Source organism: Triturus cristatus, chromosome 3_2, assembly GCF_964204655.1.
Source record: "Triturus cristatus chromosome 3_2, aTriCri1.1, whole genome shotgun sequence".
NCBI lineage: Eukaryota > Metazoa > Chordata > Amphibia > Caudata > Salamandridae > Triturus > Triturus cristatus.
The window spans coordinates 739,014,416-739,039,695 of record NC_140584.1 but is presented as its reverse complement, the minus strand read 5'-3'; the positions used below and the strand labels follow the sequence as shown (position 1 = coordinate 739,039,695).

The following is a 25,280-nucleotide window of genomic DNA, read 5'->3' as shown; positions in this document are numbered from 1 at the left end:
GCCTTGTGTTCCGTGTTTCCAGACGTGGCGGCTATTCCGGAGCATTCCCCGTTGGAAGACAGAGTATTGGACGGCTATGTGCCGGATAGCACCATTTCGTTGATTTATAAAAAGCTTATCAATGATCGAATGGGTTTGCTGGCCTCATTGCGGGAGACATGGATTGCCGACGGTTTAGAACTGGACGACGAGGATTGGGTGTCAGCGGTGGCCTCCCCGAAAGAGGTGGCTATCCCGGCCCGATTGCGGTTCGTCCAGCTTAAGATACTACATAGAGTGTACGTCACGGGGCCTGGTTTGATGCGCATGGGGTATTCGGTGGTGGTTTGTGTAAGCGAGGCTGTGGGCTACTGGGGACATATCTTGTGGGAGTGTCCGGAGGTGACTCGGTTTTGGTGCAGAGTGCATGCGGTGTTAGAAGAAGTCACGCATGTTGCCTTGTTGCCGGAGGCACGAAGATGTTTGCTGAATGTCTGGGAGCCGACTGATTACAATGTGACGCAGACGCAATGGGTGACTCTAGGCTATATGGTAGCGAAGCGTGACATTGCACAATTGTGGGGCTCCCAGAGGCCGCCAACGGTCTCCGAGTGGAAGGAACACATGGACTGGTGTATGTTTAGAGAGAAAATGGTGTATGTGACGAGAGGCAAGCCTGGGAAGTGGATTAAGGTGTGGGGTCCCTGGAACTCCTATCGTGGAGGTATTTGCGCCCCGCCCCAGACGCGTGAGATGAATGCTGCTCTGTCTCCCTAGCCCCCGCATTCCTGTATGCTCCTGCGACATGCGAATTTGTCTCTTCTGCCTTGCCCCCCTCCCCCCCCCTCTGTCTCCCAGGTTGGTTTACTCCCTCGATACGAGGAGCACAGGTTCCTGTTATTAACTTCCTCTGCCTTGTGTGTTTGATGTTTTCTGTTTTTCAAAAATATGAAACCTTTCCTGTTTGTTTATGGACTGCGGCTGCGGCTGACTGCGATGATTAGCACTTTAGTAACTCTTTTGTTGCTTTATTGATGTGAATGTTAAGTCGTGCCTAGGTTTACACTGCGTTTAGCGGCCGGCCTGTTGGTTGTAGGCCCATACTTGTATCTTTTCGAAATTGTAATAAAGGTTTTTTAAAAAAAAAAAAAGAGTGTCCAGAGCAGAGCCCTGCTGGGTCATGGAAAGAAGAAAGAGGAGAACCTCAGAAAGAGGGGCGGAAAGGGGATCCACAGCCTTTGCTGTGCACCATGCCACAAATTTGTTCCACCTGCAGGCATATACCGATTTTGTGGAGGGACGCCTGGCTGCCAGAATCACATCATAGACTTCAAGAGGCAAGTCAAATGGCATCAACTGCCGCTGCTCAATCTCCACGCATGGAGGTGGAGACTGGACAGGTTTGGGTGGAGGACCGTCCCCTGCTGCTGCGACAGAAGGTCCTCCTGAATAGGCAGTCGTATCGGGGGATTGATCGACAGACTGAGTAGCTCAGGATACCAGTACCTTTGTGCCCAATCCGGAGCCACCAAGATGACTTGGGCCCGGTCGTGCTTGATCTTCTTCAGCACTCTGGGCAGAAGTGGTATAGGCGGAAAGGCGTACAACAGACCGCAACTCCACTCGCGACGAAAGGCGTCCCCGAGCAAGTGCCGCCTTGGAAACTCCAACGCGCAGAACTGCTGACATTGCGCGTTCTCTTCGGTGGCGAATAGATCTAACCAAGGCTATACCCACTGCCGAAAGAGGCCTTGCGCCACGTCCGAGTTGAGACGCCATTCGTGATCCATCATGCACCGGCGGCTGAGTTCGTCTGCTCTGGCGTTCAGAGAGCCCACCAGATATTGAATCACCAGGGTGATGCCCTGATGTTCCAGCCATGTCCAGAGGTGCAGAGCCTCCTGACAAAGGGTCCACGACCCCACCCCACCCTGTTTGTTGCAATACCACATGGCGGTGGTGTTGTCCGTGAACACCTGCACTACACTTACCCGGAGAGAGGGAAGGAATGCCTTCAGTGCAAGTCGGATTACCCTCAGCTCCAGAAGATTGATATGGAGCCGGGACTCCTCCGGAGACCAGAGGCCTCTGATCTCTGCCTCTCCCATGTGGCCCCCCCATCCCAGGAGGGACGCATCCGTCACTACTACGTGCTCCGTTTGGGGTAGGGAGAGGGATATGCCACTGACCCAATCGCGGTCCGTTAGCCACCACTGCAACTGTCACACAGTGCCCTCCGAGATCAGGACGTGGTCGGACAGGTTGCCCCGATGCTGGGCCCACTGAAACTTCAGGTCCCACTGCAGAGCCCGCATTCGCCATCTGGCGTGATGCACCAACAGGATGCAGGAGGCCATCAGACCCAGAAGCCGCAGCACCAACCTGACCGAAACCCGGGATAGAGGCCGAAAGATGGGAATCAGAGCCTGAATATCCCGAACCCGCTGTTCCAGAGGATAGGCCCGGAACTGCGCTGAGTCCAGAACCGCTCCGATGAAAAGGAGCATCTGGGAGGGACTCAGATGCGACTTCGGCACGTTGATGGAGAACCCCAGCAAATGCAGGAGGTCGGCCGTAGTCTGGAGGTAGGAGACGACTGCCTGGGGCGAGCCCACCTTCAGCAACCAGTCGTCGAGATAGGGGAAGACTGGAACCCCCAATGTGCGCAGATGAGCTGCGACTACCGCCATCACTTTTGTGAACACCCGAAGAGCACTGGTGAGGCTGAAGGGGAGCACGGTAAACTGAAAATGATCTTGGCCAACCGTGAACCGCAGGTAACGCCGGTGGGCCGGCAGGACGGGGATATGGAAATAAGCGTCCTGCAAGTCCAACGCTACCATCCAGTCTCCAGGGTCTAGGGCAGCCAGAACCTGAGCTAAGGTGAGCATCTTGAACTTCTCCTTCCAGAAGAAGGCGTTGACGCTCCTGAGGTCCAAGATAGGGCGTAGGCCCCCTTTGCCCTTCTTGGGAACCAGAAAGTAGTGGGAATAACAACCACGACCTACTTCTGGACCAGGAATGCGCTCGATGGCCCCCTTGGCGAAGAGGGACGTAACGTCCTCCTGTAGAAGTTTCAAGTGATCCCCCCGACATGCGGTGGTACTGCGGTGGCATGGCTGGAGGGGTCGCCTCGAAGGGGAGGGAGTAGCCCCTTCGGACGATTTGCAGCACCCACCTGTCCGACGTGATGGAACGCCAGTGGAGCAGGTGATGGCGAACTCTGCCTCCCACTGGCGTGGAATGGGCCTGAAAGCACGGACTAGGAGGGCTTTGAGGCGGATGCTGCCGGGGTAGATGTGGACGGACCGGCACGTTGTCCCCCAGTACCGCCTCGGCAGAATCCACGTCCGCGACCGCGTGGAGGTTGATTCTGCGGCCTGTGGCTAGGCGGACGTGAGGGGGCGCCCCTTCCTTGGCCACGAAAGGGGCGAAAAGCGGAAGTTTGCGGGTGCGGGCCGAGAGGCCCAAGGACTTGGCCGTAGCCCTGGACTTAAAGCGCTCCAGCGCACTATCCGCTTTGTCGCCAAAAAGGCGACTGCCATTGAAGGGCATGTCCATGAGGGTGCTCTGGACATCCCCAGAAAAACTCGTGGACCGCAGCCAGGCGTGGCGACGAAGCGCCACCGTGGTCGACATTGCCCTACCCAGCGAGTCCGTAGTGTCCAGTCCACATCGGATTGCATGCCGCGCTGCATCCTGCCCTTCGGCAAGAGCCTGGGTGAGCCGTGTCCGGGCCTCCTCCGGACACTGGGGCAGCACGTTCTCCACCGTATCCCACAGGGAGTGGGTGTAACGGTCCAAAAGACAAGCGGGTTAATAGACCGCAATCCCAAACTAAGGGAAGAGAACAGCTTCTTACCAAACTGTTCTAGTCTCTTGGATTTCCGATCCGGGGGAGCAGACAGGAAGGAGGTCTGGGAAGTAGAGGCCTGGATAACCAGGCTCTCGGGCGTGGGGTGCAGGGACAGAAAACTGGGGTCGCCCGGTGCAGGGCGGTGTCGCAGGGCCACGTTCCGGTCCACAGGAGGTACTGTGGAGGGCTTGGACCAGGTGCCCTTCAGAACGTCAACCAGTGCTTCATTAAACTGCAGCAGAGTCTCCGAGGAGCTTGCTGACGGTTGGAGCACTTCAGTGATGAGGTTAGTCCTCACGGCCACAGCAGGTAGCTCCAGCCCAAGGGCTTGCGTAGCACCACAGAAAATGCAGCACCTTTCTCCGAAGCCACGGTCGGAGGAGAAATGAAGCCAGTGTCAGGGGAGGTATCAAGACCACTGGCATCCCCCAGCTCGTCTGCCCAGTCCTGAGATAACTGGCCCTGCCGGGCCAGAGGGTCCTCAGACCAGTCGTCACCGTCATACGATTCCTGGTAGACAGGTGGAATGATCGGAGCCGGGAGGAAGATGAAATTGCCACCCATCGGCGTAGGGTGCGGCGCCGGAGGGCGCCGCTCCGACGCCGGGCCCAGACTAAACTGGGGAACGGCGTTGTCCGAAGGCGGTGCCGGGGGTGGCACCGGAGTTGGCGCTGGCGGAGGGGTCGTGAGGTCGACCGGCGCTGACTGGGATCCAGGCCTGGATCCCGTGGGGGCCTGCGGCGTCGGAACCGGAGTCGACGACGGCGCCGGGGCCGGAGCCGCCGACTCGCTAGGCCTCCCAGTCGAGCCCGTGTGGCCTAAAGGCATGCCGGCAGGCGTCGACGGCGGAGCCAGGCCTTTCATAGCCATGAGGAAGGCACTGATCTCCGCCGGAGTCGCGTCAGTCCCAGGGACCGGCGGGTATGGGGACGGACGGGACTCCTGCGGCTCCGACAGAGCCGCGTGGGTGGTACCACCCGAACCCTCAGCCGAGTCGCGCGACCGGCGAGGGGAGCCCGAAGAGCGATGTCGCCTCTTGGACTTCTTGCTATACTTCGACTTATCCGAAGACTTGGAACCCGACGAGTGGTGGTGATGGCTGCGGCTCCGCGACCAGTCCCTCGACCTCCTCCTCGACCGGAACCGTGAACGGCGCGGAGCCGACTGCCGGAGCTCGAGTAGCTTGTGGGACCGCTCCCGTTTAGCCTTCGAAGTCAAGGCCCGGCAGTCGGGGCACGACTCGGCATCGTGATCGGCCCCAAGGCAATAGAGGCACCGGCGGTGGTGGTCCGTAACCGACATCAGTTGGTGACAGGAGTCACAAGCTTTAAAGCCAGGCATCCCAACCGGCACCAGAGTCGAGTCGACGAGAATAGAACCAAAGGAGTTCAAAAAGTTTAGTCAAAAAATGACTAAAAGGGTATGCTCTTCCCGGATCGGCGCTGTCTGGCGCGGAAAAAAGAAGAACTGACGTCAGCGCGCGAAGGCAGCGTCTAAGTACTCCGACGATGTCATCCCGGCGCAGGACGCCGAACGCGGAGCCGCAGACGACGCCTAGCGACGCGCAAGGGTATTGCTGACGAAAAATCTTTCCGGATCCAGCCTGACGCCTGGGGATATTCTAAGGTGAGGAATCTAACTAACGTGTTTCTGTCAGATAGAAGATGCACAGTGGTCAATACTTACACAAGCCCTCAAAATACAAATGAATTCCTTCATATTATCTACTTTAATAGTCAGGATAAAAACAAACATGTCCTCTATCAAAAATGTTCACTAGCACACTACATGGACAACATTCTATTTCTGGCTGGCTCTCCTTCACCGCTGCCTGCTCCCAATTGGTCAGAATTTAGTGCTCCAACTCCACCCTGCTCTCATGGCACAGAGTACACCAGGTACCGATCCTTGCCAATGTATTATTTACATCTTTGTGGATGGAAATAATTCTAAAAATCAAGAAAGCAGTTACGACGACCCCAAAATTAAGAAACCATTACCGCAATGTTTTTTTGAACCAATATCAATTGTTTAACCACCACGAACTCAAAACAAAAATACAATAATTCTCTAAAATGCTTTAAATTAAATAGCTTTTCTGCCCACTGTTTCTTCTTTTTCTTTCTTTTTAAGATCCCCAAGCCACTCCGAGCTTCCCATGCCCTTTACAATCCCCCATCTTTTCTCTCCCCTCCCCAAAAATCATCTATTGCAGTAATGATAATTACATCTTGACAGTGTCAGTCTCTGATATCTAGGTAGAACTGTCTAAAGCTGAACCGTTGTCTTTTGTTTGCAAGAATGCAGGGGCACACAAGTGCAGGCAACGAATTGCCCCAATATGAAAAGATCTGTAAACCTAACATTCCTCTATTACGTCCTCAGCAGAATGGCCAATAGAATTTATGACAACCTTTGTCCAAAGCATGGGCCCTCTGCGCAAGACTCCAGTAAAGTCAATATGGGTGCTTGGTACAACGACTAACTAGGGCATCAGCCCTGTGATGGGCCCAGAACCTATGCAGAAAGTACCTGCCAGGCATGCTGTCACAGCAAGCTGTGGCGATATTAGATGGTGAACAGTTAACTAGATGTGGTATAGCATATGTGGCTTTCCTGAAGTAACACACAATAATTCTGGTTCGAGGAGGGGCTACAGCTGTTTTTTCCTATTCATCTTGTGCCTGTATCGACATTCTCCCCAACATATTACGTTGACAACCAGTATTCTCTGTTTACACGTTTATTTTGGTATAATATAGCACTTTTTCTCTTCATTGCGGCCACTAATTTCTCCTGCCCAGTTACGGGAGCCATAATCTTTTTCAGAATGTAAATCAAACTACCTGCTTTACTTGCCATCTTCATCCATATTGTAAACTAACTCTAGTCCCATACACATGTTCTATTGAAACTTTCATACACCTTGGAACCTGCGTCGCTGTTTTTTATAGCACAAATTCACACTTTTACAAGCTTAGACTGGTGTATCATTTACTCTCTCTCTCTCAGTCTCATGTCACTGCCTTCATTCGAAATCCAAATTGAACTCGCATCTCACAAAACCCTGATCATTTTGAACAAATTTAAAGGTAAATTTCATGTCACTTTTCAGGCGTCATCATGCATGTCTAAATATTTTCCAACAAAAACCCCTTTTTACCATTTTGTTTGCCCTTTTCCCCGGTCTGCTTGACCTTGGTAAATACAAAGTATTTATAAGGTGTGCCAATTCTCTTTTCTTTAAGTACCCCGGTATTTTTTAGGTCTCGCCTATCGTTGCAGCGCGAATACGCTGCTATCACTTTGCGAAGCATGCAGTATACACTATAGTGTGGAAGCTTCGTGGAAGCTCTGCCCACTCTCCGGCCCATCTTCTTCATTGGCTTAGGTTATAAATGCTGCCTTCCGATTGGTTTTAAGCTCGTTAGTCCCTCCCTATGACAGCCATGTCAGTCATTTGTATCCTTCCATGGCTACTGGCCCCTTTACTGCACAGACTACTTTCTTCCCATCCCTTCCTACCCCCCCCCCGCAGTCCGTGACTTCTTAGGGCCCCTGACCCCCCTCCCGCGCACTCCCGGTTGTGCTCGTGCCCGCCCACACTCCCGTTTTCAATGCAATAGGTCTCGCGTAAATGCGAGTTCTATTGCATTGCCAATGCTTGTTTTTTTCAGCTGTTGCTCCGCTGCTTTCATACGTCGGCGTGGTTATGTCCTTCTGGGTCCCTAGATTTCTGGGCCCTCACCAGTGCTGACATGTTGCTCATGCACGTTCGGCATAGGTGCGGTTTCTCTCCTCTCTGCCGCTTCCTTTGAAACAACAGCTGTCTCAGCAGCACCTATGAGAAATCCCCGCCTGTGGTTGGCGATGGCGGGGGGCGGCCGCATGAAGTGAAGGCCTTTTGTTTGCTTGCTTTTCCTGGGCCGCTTTCTTATTTTACTGGTCTGCTGGCCGAGAGAGAGGAGTTACAGTGTCACGGGTCCGGGCAGGAACAAGCGCACGGTCACGTGACTGCTCGCGCACAGGGAGCTGGTGTTGGCAGATATCTATGGCCTGCCAGCCGTTGTGAGGCATACTGTGGATGGGGTGGCACCATGCCACCAGAGCTCCGCTGTTACCGACAGCGACGCGGTTCCTCCTCGTCCCACCTTCAGCCTCCTCCCTCTGTTCTCTTTCTGCTACTTCTGATTACCTAATCTGCCTGCCTTCGCCCTAGCTTCTGTCTCATTGTCACCTGTCCCACAATTCTCTCTGCTGCCCAACCTCATCTGGAGTGCTAATAATAACAATGGGAACAATAATGTGTTTTTGTATAGCGCTTCGTATAGCATGACTCGTGTCTAAGGACTGGAAATAGCAAGTGCTATTATCCAGGTAATTGGACTCAATTTACCAACCTAAGAAGAATGTAAGGCTGAGTTGGCTCTGCTATTATACAATCATATAAACTCCAAATGCACGTGGATGTGGGCAGTGAGCGTTTAATTAACTTCTGGGGTGATGCATGGGAGTCCTGTGCACAGCCACATTGTTCCAGGTCCTCCGTGTCCCGTCGTCACAGCTATTTCATTATATCAACATACTCTGAATATTAATACACATATATCAAATACGGTATTTTGTATCAGCGAGACACCCTCCCCCCCCCCCCCCCCCCTCCTAACCCCTGGGGTGGAATGATGAAAACAATTTCGTCCCCACAGGAGTGCAGGGGCTGCGTTGACTCCGGCAAGACTCCGGCAGACCCGGAAAACCATTATAAAACATGCATTCCTATTGCATTGCATTCCAAATGCTTGTTTACATTCATAGTTTATAAAATATTTGAACGTTGATATGTAATACAGAAGTAAAGTCTAACGTACAATATACACCATTGCCCATATACAAATCCCTAATGTGGCCTAACGGCCGGAGTTGTTGATTTTGGAACTTGAGAATCAACATCCTGTGATTCTGGGCGAAAGAGTCCATCTCCCCGTGCCATAAAAGTGACCTTACTACTGTATTCCGGTGGTCTCATAAAGCGTTCTAAAGCCCCTGCACCAAGTTCACGGTCTATGAAACTGTAACAAAAGAGTAACGAAAAATCTATACATTGAAACAATCTCACTACTACGGTGCATCATTATTATTGCGTTTGTTGTGGTCGCTATCATGATACTCCGTGCTTACTAAGAATAGTGATTGACATGTTTGCTCTCTCGCGGAACCACCACGGACTGCCTCATTTTCTCTAGCAAAAGCAAATGAGTCCTTTTACCCTCTACTTGCCATTTGTTCTGCAGAAGGCCTTATTCTGGCTTGACCAAAAACAAATAAAGCTATAATTTATTTCTCTTATCTAATAGCCATCGGCTATTTCAGAGCCAGTGTGCCTTTGTTCCTAAAATATGTTCTCTTGACTTCGGTTTGCTTTGTTTGGCATTACAGAATCCCGATGCTTGTGCTGTCGTTAATTTTGTTTCGATTATTTCAGTTAACTACTGTCTAAAGCAAAGTACATTTACACTCACTGTTGTAATTGACTCTAAAATCCCACACTTCGTGTTTAGCAACCATCACCTCCTTTCATTCCAGCACTTTTATACATTTTATTTCAGAGCAATTTTATTGGACAATGTGAATTAACACTTATTATTTAAATATGTCCCTCGTTTCTGTTTCGTGCGTTTTACCTAGTGTCTATAAAAAAGTAAATACGTTTCGCATTGGGTTATTTCTTTTGGTGATATTTACTTGTTGGTGTAAATGCTCGCCTACTGCCCAGTTGTCTTTTTTTGCTGGCTGCTCTCATCAGTCGAATGGCAGTAAATTATGACCTGTGCCCTTGAAAGTGACCTTCCAGCTGTTTATTAAGCTGGTGCCATTTTTTGGGCGAGCTTTGAGCTGGGTTGTTATGTGATTACATTTTGTGATTTATCATTGCCAAGTTATCTAGAGATGAAATGTGCTTTGTTGATGATAAGGTAGCAAGGTCTCCCATATGTTCCACATGAGCTCTTTTGTGAGGTGTCATCCGCTGTGTCAGATCAGGTGACACTGCTGAACATGATACCACCTAAATGGACGTTTTGTTGCATCGGTGCATCCAACACTGCAAAAAAAAAAATGGACGGTAACTTCAGAGATTGTTACGAGTTTTCTTTGATACAGACTTAGTAATTATACCTTTCAGCATTCAGAGGATTTTAATTAGCTCACCTGCCTCAAGCTTTGTGGACAGGTAGAGAAAAATGGAAGAGCTTCTTCCCTAGACACAAGCATTACATGAATGTCGTGCACGTGTTTAGATTTGCTTTTTAGCTTTTTTTTGTTTTATAGCCATCAGGGACATGTTTATTGTGCTTTGTTTTCATGTTAATACATTTTCTGTAGAGTTGCTTGTGCCCTTTTGTTTTATTTCTGTCACAAGACACAATCAGATCTTTTGATCCCGCTTCACTGTTTAAAAAAGCCTTTGCAATGCAATAGGTCTCCCATTAGTGAACGTTTGAGCTATTGGCATTGTAAATTATATTGCATTAAGGATGCAGTAACTTATGCAGCTAATAGAGGTCCCTTTACAACTCCACCAGCAGAAGTCAGGAAAATAGAATCACTTTAGCAATCCCTAGATTCCAGGCAGTAGAAACTTGTCTTTCGTGAAGACCCGCAGACAATAATATTATATTGTAATGTTGTATTTTCAGTGATACGACCACCGAAGGCCCTGATTGTATATTAAAAACAGAGTTTTGGACAATACCATTTCCTGCTTATAGGCAGTATTTCCCATACCTGGTGTGTTCCACAGTTTGGTGCTTACTCTCTCTGGCCTGTACCTAATGCTCGTACTCAGCCTCTGTGTGCCACCTTCTACCATCTCCGCCGTGTTCAAAACTGTGGCGTAATGCCAAATGATGCCCCCCTCGCTGAATGTGATGGGGTGAGTCTCTCATATATCACAGATACATGTTGGCCTTGCATGATTGGGGCCCCTCTAAATGGCTGGGGCCTCCCGGAAGAGTTGGGGGAACCCCTGCGCTATAGAGGGTGCAGGGGCCTGTGTCCCTGGTTTAGAGCTCAGCATCTCGCTCTCATGCACAGCAAGTCTCTGCCACCTGCAATCGCATTCAACACCCTCGCAACAGCTTCACATGAGCTTCCCCAAGGCCACACATAATATCATCTTTCATCCCACCCTTTCATACACTTATTATGCCTCCTACGGTGAGAGACCTAGGCAATGTCCTAAAAGTATAAATCATCAAATCACCTCCTGAAAACTAGTAACCTCAAATCAAGTGACATGCACGTTTCACTTACCCTAACACAAGTTGTGCCTGTGTACAACTGTAAATCTTGTGATAGGGTGTTCCTGCAAGATCCAGACTGCTTAGAATTGCAAGGAAGACTGAATATCAGATATGAACGCTCGCCACTGACACATGCAGTGTTCTGGAGATCATGGGTTCAACTCTCACCAAGACTGATTCAGCCTTGCTCTCTTCAGAGTCTCAGGTTTGAATGCTGATAAAGCAACTTTAGCCGTATGAGTTTGCTACAGAAAGAACAGTTGTATTGGGTTATTGCGCTACCTCATGTTAACAGGACTACTAGATGGAAAATCGTCAGTAGCAATCACTACAAAAATACAAGCATTGTCAGTGCCAACAGGCTTCGCTTTCTTATGCCTTTTTACAAGTGTGGTTCAAAAACAGAAAACTCAACAGGCCACAAAGTGTCATGTTCTGGAGCCATCCCAAAATGATCGAGTTGGACTCTTCACTTCTATGTTTACTAAAACAACTGCGGCAATATGACCATCAGTGTCGTTATTTCGAAGAGGGAGATCATTCAGGCTCTTTTCTACTGCGAATCGTCATAACGGGTTACATTTCACTTCAGTGCACATTTCCGCATCACCACACAGAAAGGCAAGTAGAGATCCTCCGTGCCTGCTTTTACTCCTGCTTCATCTACGATTAAAATAATTATATATAATAATCACCGTATGTTGTTGGGTCTTCACTGTGTTGTGGGGATTACATGAGCTGGGGATATCATTGTGCTGAAGATACATGAGAGCAAGGCTATGTTGCAGTAATGTGCGACAATGTACAGTCCAATAATGTGCCTATTAGTGACAAAGCCTCTACGTTACAGAACAGTAGTTATTTCAGCACCAAGGATAATGTGCAGCATGGTTAAATACTTATAAGTCCCCAAATACGTGACCGATTGCATTGCAAATGCTTGTTTTCCTGGGATACAGCACCTCACGTCTATCTGTCACTATTGCAAGAAAATCTCAGTCTTCCACAAATGCATGCTCTAAGAAATCTATCACCCATTATTCGTCATACTCCTAAAACTAGCCACTTGATAGGAGAGTTTACACCACTACACTTATGCCCAGGTCACACAGTGAGGCTTTCTTCAGGGTATGCTGGATAGATGCTCCTTCAGCCGCGTGCTGAGAGGGGTTGCTCCTAGATGCATGCACTTGTGGTGCGACATTCCATTCATCTGCCCAACTGCACAAAGCCATGGTGCAATCACATTGTGCATTATTGTTTAGGGTTTGATCTAATAAGAAGCTTAGACATGGGGCACATTTATTAATGCAAAATGACTGACAGTGGGCTTAAAAAAACAAGCATTGGCAACGCCAACAGCTCTCATCCATTGAGATCTCACGTATATGAGATCCATTGACTTTGCCGATGTTTTTTTTGTTATGTTGAACAACAGCGCAAGTGGGGCTGCTGTGCAATGTCTGAGAGTAAAGGTAAAAAAGTGATATGATGCGGGTAGCGGTGAGCCTGTCATAGCACTTTTATTTTCTTTACTTTTAGCCATGTTGTGCAGCAACATTGCTAAAAACTATAACAAAGCCAAAAGATCGTGTATAGGCAAGAATTTTTGGCTTTGCCAATGCTCGCTTTGAATGCTGTGGGCTACTGTCTCCCCACCCCTCCTTTCTGTACCCTTTGTTGAAGGATTTGAAATGGGAGATGGAAAATCGGGAGGCGCTAAATTACCTGCCTGATATGCACTTATTGCTCCACACATATCCTCTATTACCAGGGCCCAGTCTTAATATTCCAAGCATGAAGAGCCATAGAGATAGCAGACTGATTAAAGGGGAAAATGATTAGGAGAGGATGTTGCGCTACGGCCAGAGCTACCGACTGGGGAACCAGTTTCTATTCTCGGCATTAGCTCAACATCCTTGTGATTCTCGTCACATCACTTAATCTGCCCATGCCTAATTTAAACAAGCATTTGCAATGCAATAGGTCTCGCATTTGCGAGAGTTTGAGATACTGGCATTGTAGATGACAATGCCTTTTAATTATGTGCTTTGAATACCTAAAAGCAGTGTGTAAACAAGTTACTTTGTACTTCTAGTCCTTGCTTACTAGAAGCAAGGCTGGCAGTAAAAGAGGTGCAGTTACTGCCAGCCTATCAGTACAAAGTGAGTGTTTACACACCGCTTGCAGGTTTTCAAAACATATAAATAAAAGGCATTGTCATTTTACAATGGCAATAGCTCAACCTTTCGCAAATGTGAGACCTATTGCATTGCAAATGCTTTTTCTTTTTACTAAGCTCGATACGAACGCAAGAGGTCTTTAAAAAAACCTGTGTGAAATAATGACATGGGGTGAAATAAAACCATATTTCAGTGTGATTACAAAGATAGTGGTGGTAGCGTGAGGTTTTCTGCTTCATGGCGCCCATACCCATGTACGTATGATAGCATTAAAGTGTAGCAATACACGTAACAGTGTGTGCTTTACTAAAATGCTAATCCATTTTTTTCTATGTAGCACTTTACATTGGGGATTGGCACGTTTCGAAGAACACCCAATTTTGGATAAACTAAATGGGACCCCTTAAAATACAGTCATTTGCCCAGGCACCCACTATTTGTCAACTGCGTGAGCTGGGATTACCAAGATCAACGTTTCTTAACTATATAAACTGTGAAGACCATGAAATGCATATAATTCCCGTGTGAAACGTGTGCCAGTAATGTAACTTGAAATGTTGGGAGTCCCAGATATGGTGATGACCTAAGAACAATAGCTATAACTGGAGGTGCAGTGGACCCCTCAGTCAGCTGTGCTCCGGTGTGGCTGCACCTGCTGCACTATTGATAGCTACGCGCCCCTGATGCTACCTACTCTACCAGCCACAATAGGACCACAAGTTGTAATAACACTGCCCGGTAGGGGCCCTGGGGGGCTGCCAAGCCTCCACCCTGTTCAGGGTAGCGCCTCGCAGCACTGGGGCTGCAGGGACATATGCTATGCCCGCGGTGATGCCTGTATGAATTCCAACAAACATGCTCGTCACGATGGTCAGAACTGGACCTGTCCTATTACTACTGACCCTTCTGCGCTTCTATGCAAGCAAAGGTTTTTAGAAGATATGGACAGAAATTACAGCACCTCCTCTGTACACTACTGGCCTTCGTATTACCATTTCAGACACTCACACGAGGTTTCTGAGTTGCCTAAACACGAGAACTCCAGTAAAACCAAAAAAATGCATTTACAATGCGATAGGTCTCGCAATAACGAGATTTTGAGCTATTGGCAATGTAAATGGCCCTTTTATAATATTAAAAGGCATTGTAATTTACAATACCAGTAGGTCAAACTTTAGCAAAAGCAAGACCTATTGTATTGTAGAGCGCGGTGTCCGTGAAGCGGACGCAGTGCTCACCAATAAAGTAAACAAAAGCAAAAAAGAAACAAACCGAGCGCGGTGTCCCTGAAGCAAGCGTCGCACTCAACATTATAGTTTAAAAAAAAAAGGAAAATGGAGTGCAATGTCCTTAAAGTCCATGACAGTAGAGGTAGGTAAAAGAACAGTGACAGTCAGGGAAGGTGTCACCCTTGGAAATTCGTTTGTCTACTAGCACAGAAAGAACTACAGCAGGTCACATGAGCGAGTCTCAGTGGGGTCTCAGCTGCTGAATACAGTCAGCTGAGCCCAGAGCCCACTGTGGCACGAGCCTGAAGCAGTTCTGAGTTACAGGCTGCTAAAATTACAATATATAGTATTAATGATCCTCAATCTCTCAACATGTCAGGCAATATTTTATTTATTAACACAGGCCTGAGTGGCCAGAATGAGCCTTGTAACACCGTATGCACACAGCACTCAGATGCCGCGCTGCTCTTAATGCAACTCTGACAGTCACTGTCATTCCCTGCTTCTCTCTCACAGTGTGCAGGTGGGTAAGGTACTAAAATGCGTGATTAATGCATTTTAATGCGGACCACCAACCAGACTCATAAACCCTCCTATCGGACACCACACACCACTTTCCCTGTATGTCTTTCGTTGTTGTCTTTCTCCCTATCACTTCGTTTTCACCTTTTCCGTCTTCACCCCCCTTGGGGCAGCCTGGCACTGCCTTTTCTTGCATGAACGCCAGGCGTTGCACGAGCCCCTTCAACGCCTGGAGATAGTTTTATTTTGAATGTCTCATTATTCTCAGTCACAAATGAGCAATAAGAAGTAACCGCTAGGGGGCAACACCGGCACTTCCAATAAAGGTGTCGATCGGACAGGATATAAAGCGAGGCAGTGTAGCCCATCGTGTCAATGCGCCAGCTTAGACGGACATTCTTACTGGGCCAGCCTTGTCGTTCATCCTTCTGAGTTTGAAATGGGCACTGACTGTGAATTAGGGGTGCTATGCACCCACAGATGCCCTAGTCCTGCATGCTCGTCCCCATGGAATGAGTTACAATATGAAACAATGCCGTGGTGCTTGCCTAAATCCACCTAGGCAGCACTCCGCATTCAAGCCAACATCCTTCAAAAGGGACATTTTAATTTCAAATAAACGCAATGTTTACTGCACCACTGTCCATTATAGGTAAAAACAGACATACAAAAAGTATACATAAAAACCAATAATTTTTAGCCATTTACAAAGTCATGCAATTGTTAATGACCATGCATTGCTAGGCCTCTGTGCCGGAAGCCAGTCTTTAAGTGCTCGCTGGGAACGGGTGGCGGACGGAGTCTGTCTGAGGGACGGCCAAAGGGTTCACACTGAGGAAATGTTTTCTTTTATATGGTGCGCATGTAGTCAAAGTTGACGTCAGAGCGCTTTAATAAAAGGCATAGTAAACATTGAAAACTATGCACATTTAGTGTCGAAACAATTGAATCACGACGCTCGTCAGGGGTAGTAAGCGCTATATAAATGAATAAATAGCCTTGCACTCCTGTGTTCGTCACAGAAGTGCTCTCTCGATGAACGAAGGTTGAAAGTGAAGCGTTTGAAAACCCGCAGGACGTTTGAAATCCCGCAAGGCCGGAAGAGGCGCGAGATTAAATAAAAAAAAAGAGAGAGGATATGCGTGACAACCCCTTACCTTGGCCGTGAGAGTCCGGAGGGCCGTTGGCCTTGGAGGGTGGTGGGCACAGACTGGGCATTATCTGCACACACAGGCCCTTTGCCTTCATACCAGCACATTCTGGGCAGACCTGGTGCGGTGCTGTGAACTGCTGATAGGAGTTTGGCCAACCTCTTCAACTCTCCGTCCCCCGTCTAGAGTAGTATGCAGATGGCCAGGAGGTGTTGTTGCCCTGAAGCAGGGGAGGGCAGGCAGATCTCAAAACCGGCCCTACTTGTTCAGGATGGGCTCGGAGACCAGGCGGGTTCGCACCTAGGACATGTGCAGACTGGACCAGACAGGAGAAACTGCAGGAGCGTGGCTGGGACAGTAGACGCCGCTGGACACCAGTGCAGAAGATCGTGCTCACCTAATTGGCCTCTCCACGGTGACACCTTCAGGTCGGTCCCGGGGGCATGGGGGCTCTGTCTGCCACAGGAGGTGCGGTAATTGGTGGGGTTGATGGCAGGGGCAGCCCAGTTGTGGTTCACGCAGGCCGGGGCAGACGTACAGGAGGGTCGGCCGTCTGTCATGCTGGCAGAGCATGAGCTCTGTGGCGCCTTGAGGCGGGAGGCACAGATGAGGCACGGGCGGCTTGCAGTAGAGAGGTGGTATATAGGGTGCAGCCGTGATTCAGCTGAGGCGGGGTGGGGTGTTTTATTGCCCCATCCGTTGTTTGTTGAGTCTTTGTCTCGGGACACCAGAGGCGAGGCACGGGGGATGTTGCACAGGGAGAGATGCGGGGGAGGAGGGTTTACGTGGAGTGGGCCGCGTCTCCGACCCAAGGGACGGGGGTTGTTTGCGCAGGGGTGCAGAGCGGCTGGTCATCTTCCTATGGGGAGGGCAATAGGCGTGGCGGGGGGAGCTGGGATGGGGGGCAGGGAGTGTGTGCAAAGAATGCAGGCCCTGCCCCCCCACTCCCACCCCTTCGGGTCGAGTGTGCGCTATCTAAATATGCAACAAAACAAAAACAAAAAAAAACACGTTGTGAGGATGTCACCAGCGGTCCGAATGCAACGACGGGTACAGTGGAGGTTGGACGATGTGGTCAGTTGTCCAGGGGCATTGAGAGCGCATCATGTGGTGGGGTGACATGTTCTGTGGGGTTTTTGAGTGCCGTGGTAATTGCCGCTGTCCGGGCGGTGAAGACGGGGATGCAGGGGTGTCAGAGGCTGCACCCAGTTGGGCGGCGGGGGCTCCAGGAGAGTTTTGAGGCTGCTGCGAATCGCCAGAGATGGAGGAGCGCGCAGCCATCACACGGAGCCTTTGTTGCGGTGCAGCGAGGAGTGGGAGCGGAAGAGCCGCCACTTCAGGTTTTAAGATAGTGTCTCCAAAACAATGTGCCCGGCCGGCTCCGAGTGACGCTCTGTGCGGGGGCAGGTAGTTTTCGCTGGGCCTCTTCTGCCGTCCCACTTGGACGGCCTTGCCTGCCAAAGGTTTCTTGTCTTTATGGGGCCATGTGTTTGGCCCCATAAAGATAAGAAACCTTTTGCGACGAACGCAAAGCAGGCCAGGCCGTCCAAATGGGACGGCTCAGAAAGCCAAGCTAATACGTCACGGACACCTCTTTTCCAATGGCTGGACACCGTTTAGCATAAACGGTGACGCCAGCCAATGGAAAAGAGGGGCGGGGCTTAATGCCCCTTACAGGAAAATACCTGTTAACACTAAATCTCGCCAGCGAGACTGCGCATGTCTGCGCAGTTTTACGCCAGGCGAGACCTAAAAAAAAATAGAATGTGACCTTCTGGCGCTCATGGAAAGTGCTCCTATACATGGGGTCGAGTTCGTGCTTTGTCAAACTGCAAAAAACATTTATTTTTTTAAACTGCAATGTTGAAAATCAGTGCTTGCATTGCAGCCTGGCTAGCTCCGCCCCCCCCCCGAGCGCCCCTCCTTGCCCCTCCTGCGGCCGCCCATGCTTTTACGGACGCCTTTTGTCCGTAATTACAGGCCCTGCAGGGAGCAGAGGTGTTCCCTGCCAGAGGCCTCAACTCCCTGATGGGATGCCTAGCACTCCTCCTCGCAGCCCCTCCTGCCCATTGTCATTCTGTCTGTGGCTGATTATCACATACAGAATGACAATGGCCAGTTTGAGCTTTTCTGAGAAGTTCTTGGGGGAGTCGATGCATTATCCTCCCAAGTCAAAACTTAAGGTTGCAGCATAGCCCGGATTTCTGATCCCACCAAAACGTACACAGACTTGTGTCAATAACATATCTATCTGCCATTATGCACCCTATCACTGCCTCATATCCCCCTGTACCCCACGCCCCGCGCTCACTGCCTTATATCTCACTGCCTTATATCCCTCTGTACCCCACACCTCGCGCTCACTGCCACAACATATCCCTCTGTACCCCACCCCTCGTGCTCACTGTCACAACATATCCCTCTGTACCCCGCACCTCGGGCTCACTGCTACATAGCCCTCTGCATCCCACTCCTCACACTCACTGCCTGATCGCTCACTTTACCTTGCCATTCATCTTCTACATGTTCTCTCCCCTTCCACTCCCCTTCCTACCTCTGTTCAACCCCTTACTTCTTTTAGTACCTTACTCCTTTCTCAATACCTCTACTCCTTTTCCTCTTCAGTAACATCTCTCTGACACATCTCTGCACTTCCTTTATTTCAACACACCCCTCTACCTCACCTGTCTACCTCAGTCTTTATTATTCCCTCTTCCTCAGCTGTCTCTACCTGTCTCTGACACACCACTCCCTCTCTCTACCTGGCCCTCTCACGTTCTACGACTGCGTTATTCTCCCGTCTCCAGCTTTGATTTATCGGTCTCTGCTCCTGAATCTTTTCCTTCTACACCTCACTTCTTTGTCTACCCTTCACCCCTCGCTACCCTTCTGTTTGCCTCACTACGGTCTTTACCCGACCCACCTTTCAGTGCCTCTTCCCATTTCACCTCCCTCCCTCACAGCACTCTCCTAGCATGCATCTGTTTCTCCCCTCACCACCATGCCTGCCTCTACCACATCTTACCTTTCTAACCAGCCTAACTTTCTACCTTCCTGTTATTCCTGGTAGTGAACCTTTCATTTCACCCCTCCGGTTGTATTACCTGCACATTCAAATTGAGTAGGTCATTGCTGTGCTCCCAACCCGACATCGAAACCCAGTCCCCTAGCCTCTCAACATGCCCAGATATAACAACAAGCATTGGCATAGCCAATAGGTCTCGTCTTTGGGACCTGCTGCAGAACTAAATACTTAAAAGGTCCCAAAGGCGAGACCTATTGGCTATGCCAATGCTTGTTTTTCTCAGCTTGGACGGAGCATTACCCGATCCTGATTGTCTGCCATTTTAGCCCGCCCCTATTGATTAACATTAGCCCTGCCCCTTCATTTGCCAGGTTATCCCCCCCTGGAAAAATTTCTGCCGACGCCCATGGTTGTGAATAAAACCAATCTGGCTGCTTTGCGATCACTCTGTCTTGTTTTATTTTTTCCCGTATTTTGAACCTTTTTGTCTCTCCGTCCCGAGGCTGCACTGTGGAAAAGAAAAATTTTAAAAAAGACATTTGCAGCCAAAGTATTTCTTTCTTTTTTGGATCCAATTCACAGGGGAACAAATAAAGGAAAGGAGAGAAAAGAGAAGGTATGAGCCGTTTGCTCAAGTCATGGTTTTCAGCAAGTGAGGAGCAGCGAGACAGAAAGAGAGGGAATTAGACGCAGAGGAAGAAAGAAAGCGGGGGCAGCTGCCAAGCAGGAGACATGAACACTGTAGGGAGATGGGCAGTGGGAGATGAGTGTGGTGGGGGGGAGTGGGGTTTATCATTTTCAGAAAGGGGCCCCTACACCGTGTTGAGGAATGGGTGAGGCAGATAAATCCATTTAAATGATTGGATTTATTGTGAGTGGATCAAGGACGAGCCGAGGAGCAAAACTAATGCCATCAGCTAAGCAAGGAATCGCGTTACCATCCAAAACATGAAGCGCGGCGTCCATGAAACTGGCGCCGTGCTGGTACATGAACTGAGGGAAAGCCAAAAAGAAAAAAAAAGAGTGCGCATGAAGGAACATATGTTAAAATAACAAAAGCAAGGCCACACGTAACGGGCAGATGGCTGGGAGGGTCCGAAACACCAAAAGGCTGGACTAATTATGCACATCTACCAAACAAAAGCAGGCCGTTAGGAAGGGCATTAACAGGAGCCAATGAAAAGACGGGAGGTACTTTAAGCACATATTCTGGATACAGCAGCAGCACATGTACTGCCTAGGCTCAACCTTATAATAATGGTATCAAAAGCATAATAGAGCGGAAACAATATACATTTTCCCATGATGAGTAGTTCAAACTGAAAATTTCTCGGGGTAGAAACTAGATTTATAAAGTATGATTCATGGAGGACACATCCCCTCTTCAACCAGATCGATGGATAGTTTGTCTAGACTCACACAACCTGCTGCTTCTGGGCTTTTTATGGGGGAGAGTGAGAGCTAAACTGCTTAAGTACATCATTAATTTCAGCGTTTATTTCTAACTGTATTAGTTAGAAATTGGAAGACGCAGCTTAACATTTGACCTCTGACTTTGAATGCCAAGCAAACATGACAAGATAATAAGATTTAAAAGCCTGGTTACAGAAAGCGAGTTTGAAGTCGGCAAAAGGAAAGAAAAACAACAGGCTTCCTCGGACGATACAGTTTGACATTTGACCTCTGTCTTTGAATGCCAAGCAAACATGACCATACCAGAAATATATTTAAAGGCCTGTTTGCAGAAAGCGAGTTTGTGGAAGAATACAGTAAACGCGATTTAGGCACCGGGAGGGACGAACTGAATCTGGAGAGCCAAAGCAAATAAAGCCACACAATGTGAGTTACAAACCACAAAGCCAATGGTAAGCAATGGGCGGAATGCATTTCTAGATCAACTTTCTGAATGTTCTCAAGATGTCTTTGGCAAACCAGACAGCTGCGACCTATAAGGGAATTATTAATTTTGTAAGACTCTAAAACCACAAAAGTTTGAATGAAATTGTGCAAGTTTGAGCATGCCTTGCTCTCCGTGGAAGTCAGTATCAGATTAGGACACTCTGCATTATTCATTAGGTCTACTGGAACGAAGGCCAGTGATATCTTCAAAAGCTGTCCCTATATTAAATTGCCAAAGGGAACCTTAACACCAGAACATCTGATCCCACAAGACTAATGTAAGTGGCTAAAACATGATGGTTCGACTTTAGAGGTAATGGGCACCAAATCATAGGTTGTTGAATCAAACTACCTCGGATTCAAGAAACTTCTAAAAACTGAAGTCTTCAAGAAAACCATCTCCTGAAACAATTCTACTTAGTTTCACAATAGAAGAATGGCAGTTGATTGCTAAAATAATATATTTCTGCGATTTGCCTAACGTCTTGCTGAACTATACTATACTCTGCACTAAAGTACTTTAAGGTTATTGCAAGATGACAACTAGCTCTTTACAAAACATTATAATAAATAAATAAGGCAACCCTGTGGTTGAAATGCTTTAAAATGAAAAGTCATTTATTGCAAATATACTCAATACAATATCAATGTACACAAAGTCCTTTCTTGAACATCTAATGCGTACATGTATTGCATAGTCATACTTTTGGTACTTATTTTGCACTTCTGGTTACCACCATACATCATCTTATGTCATACATGTTGAAAAATAACTATTTTTTATAATTTTATTAGAAAGTATAAAGCAATATTGAGAACATCTGAAATTGAAAGTGCTGTTTAATTGTGTCAAAAAATGTAAAAAGAGACTCAGTAATGAATAAACACAACAATGTGAATTAACGATGACTGAAGTACATCTGGCAGCCCCAACAGAAAACAAGCATTTACAATGAAATAGGTCTTGCAATGACATTGTTTTGAGCAATTGGCATTGAAAATGTTATTGTTTTTATTTTTCCCCTTTGTGAAGCATTAATCAAGTAATGGCGTTGTATATGACAATGTCTTTTACACCCTGTTGACCCCGGCAACCTGATAACTTGCCCCATAGGTAGCCCAGGTGCGTTTTTCCTATTGCATGCTGGTAATTGTTTATATTTATTTTTTTTAAGAGTAGGAACCACAGAACTACAATTGTCAGGTGTTAGAGTCGGGGATCTCTGGTTGGCGCAAGGTTGCCCTTGTGTCAAGCAGGAACCCTCTCCTCCACGTCAGGGCGCAGGATAACCCCTCGCGAATGACCCTTGCTCACCCTCTAGGTGCGTGGCGTGAGCAGCCAAGGCGATTCCTCAGGCGTTGTTGGTTAAGCACTTACAATCATACACACAGTAAATACATCAATCCCCCCAGAAACGGACACCAGACTTGGATATATATAAAAATACGCTTCTTTATGTCAAAATAAGGATATATATCTCAGCAGATTTATCACAAGACCAATAACGTTTTCGCTATGCCACCAGGTTGTAAAGCGGGCAAATGTTCGTTGTTCGTAGCTTCAAATGGATACTTTGTAGTCTCTTGCAAAGGTTACTTGGGGTTCCAGTACTCACAGAGATCGGCTCCTGCGAACGGGGAAATAAGGCGTTGCGGGCCCCGAGCCCGATACTGGACTTCTTTCGTGATGTGGAGAGTCGGCACAGGTCGGTGCGACACTCAGCTTCGGAAGTGTTCTTGGGTCCTCAATCAGCAGGTGTGGGCAGGTAGGCAGGCGCGGCCAGCGACCCTTTAGCACGGCGGTGCAGGAGGGTCTCCACAGCGGGGGCGGCGCGGCCTGAGATGTCCGGGGATAGCGAAGCGGGGTCGCAGGGCACGGTCAGTGCAGCTGGTTGACCCGGCGTAGATCACAGTCGTCGGACGGCTTCCGGCGGGAGGGGTGATAGCGCGGTCAGCGCGCTCCAGTAGCAGGCGGTGACAGGGATGCAGGCGGCCTGGCCCGGGGACAGAGAGCGGCTCGGGACGGAGCGGGGCTCTCACGGGTTTGAGGCAGGCAAGCTTCTGAGTGTCACGGCCCTAGGAGGGGCGATGAGGGGCGCAGTCTCTTTCCAGCGGGATGCACACACGGCTCGAATTGGAGGACGAGCAAAAGCACAGAGAACCCACTGGTCCTGGGGTTCAGTTCAGGGGGCAAGCTCAGATCAAGCCCTTGGAGAATGTTCAAGCACAAAGTAGCAAAGTCTTTTCAGTAAGTCTCTTCCTCTCCTTTCTCAGCAAGGCAAGCAGCAGGCCAGCTCCTCCAGCGTCTTCTTCTCCTTCTAGTCGGGCAGAGGTTCTTTGTGGTAAACAGGATTCTGATTCTTAGGAGCCAGGCTCCTACTTTTATACCATGATTCTTTTGTTCTTTAGCGCCAGGGGGCCTGGGCCTGGCTCAGTCCAGTTCTGGAGCACTTTGTTATGGTGACTCTGCTCTTTCCTTTCAGCAGCAGGGCAGAGACATCAGCCGCTCCACAGGGGGCGGCGCCGGCTTTGTGGTGGCAGAGCACAGGTCTATTCAAGAGTCAAGGTGTACTCCTCCCACCCATCCAGGTGTCACCTCTCTACCCACCACCTGGCAGCCAACCTGTCTCTGGGGATTCCCCAACCCTGCTCCTTACTGTTGCTAGGCAGAACACACACACACACAGCAGAGGCGGACTGAGATGGTCAGGTCAGTAAATACTAACTTTCTAAAAGTAGTATTTACAAACCCAGGATATTAAAATAAACTTGACTACAAGAAGTATTTTATCATCCTGAGTTCAGGCATACTAAACTTGACACTTCTACCATGCTCTCTGAGTCCACTGGGGTCACAGCGTTGGCGTGATCCCGGCAGCCCATTCTGGCCTATGGAGAGCAGGTAGCCTTCAATAGTGAAGAACGGAAATGGCTGTAATTCACTACTAAGACATGCCACACACATCAGGGCATGTCCTACCTTATGCCTACAATGCACCCTGCCCTTGGGCCTACCAGAGGGGTGGCTAATATGTAGGTAAGGGAAGGTTTAGGGACTGGCAAGTGGGGGCACTTGCGCAGTCAGCGCGACGGTCCCAGACCGCGCACAGGGTCTGCGGTGGCAGACCCTAGACACACTTTACAAGGCCGCTTCCGTGGGTGGCGCAACCAGCGCTGCAAGCCCACCAGCAGCATTGGCATTCACAAGCCCTGGCACCCCTGGTGCACTTTACTGGGGACTGACAGTGAATCCAATAAACCAATCCTGGACATCAATTACAGGTACATTTTACTTCGGGAGCACTTGCACTGCGGCACGGATTAGCCGTGGCGCAGTCCCCTGAGCGGACAACACCAGCAAAACAATCGAGGCACACCATCAAAAAGTGGAAGGGAAACCCACGCCAAGGTGCCAGGTCTAACACGTGTCCCCTCCAGCTGAAATGTGGGGAGAACTACCCTTGCCCAGGGGGTTCCTCGTCACTAAGGCGGAAATACCTGGACAGACCGTCAGCGTTGGCGTGATCTGTACCAGGACGGTGTTCCACCGTAAAGTCCATACCCTGTAGGGAGATGGACCACCTCAACAGCTTCGGGTTCTCACCCCTCATTTGCATCAACCATCTGAGGGGCCTGTGGTCCGTCTGAACCCGGAAGTGAGACCCAAACAAGTAGGGTCTTAGCTTCTTCAGCGCCCAGACCACAGCAAATGCTTCTCGCTCAATTGCACTCCACCTACTTTCCCGTGGAAGTAACCTCCTACTGATGAAGGCTACGGGTTGGTCCCAGCCCTCCTCAGTCATCTGTGAGAGAACAGCCCCTACACCATGCTCTGAAGCGTCTGTCTGTACTAGGAATTCCTTGGAGAAGTCAGGGGCCAAGAGCACGGGCGCCGTGCACATGGCAGTCTTCAGGGTGTCGAAAGCTTTCTGACAGGTGTCAGTCCAAATCACGTTCCGGGGCTGCTTCTTAGAAGTCAGCTCTGTCAAGGGGGCAACGATCGTTCCATAGCCCTTGACAAACCTCCTGTAGTACCCAGTGAGCCCCAGGAAGGCCCTCACTGCGGTCTGCGTCTTGGGGGGTTCCCAAGCCAGGATGGTCTCAATTTTGGGTTGCAAGGGTGCCACCTTGCCAC

At 49.2% G+C, this 25,280-nt stretch overlaps 1 protein-coding gene across 1 annotated transcript in view; it reads right to left on the bottom strand.

The window, feature by feature from the left end:
* Nucleotides 1-25,280, bottom strand: part of NEMP2 (nuclear envelope integral membrane protein 2) — a 303,451-nt gene that overhangs the window by 115,037 nt on the left and 163,134 nt on the right. The gene's annotated exons all lie outside the window — the stretch shown is intronic.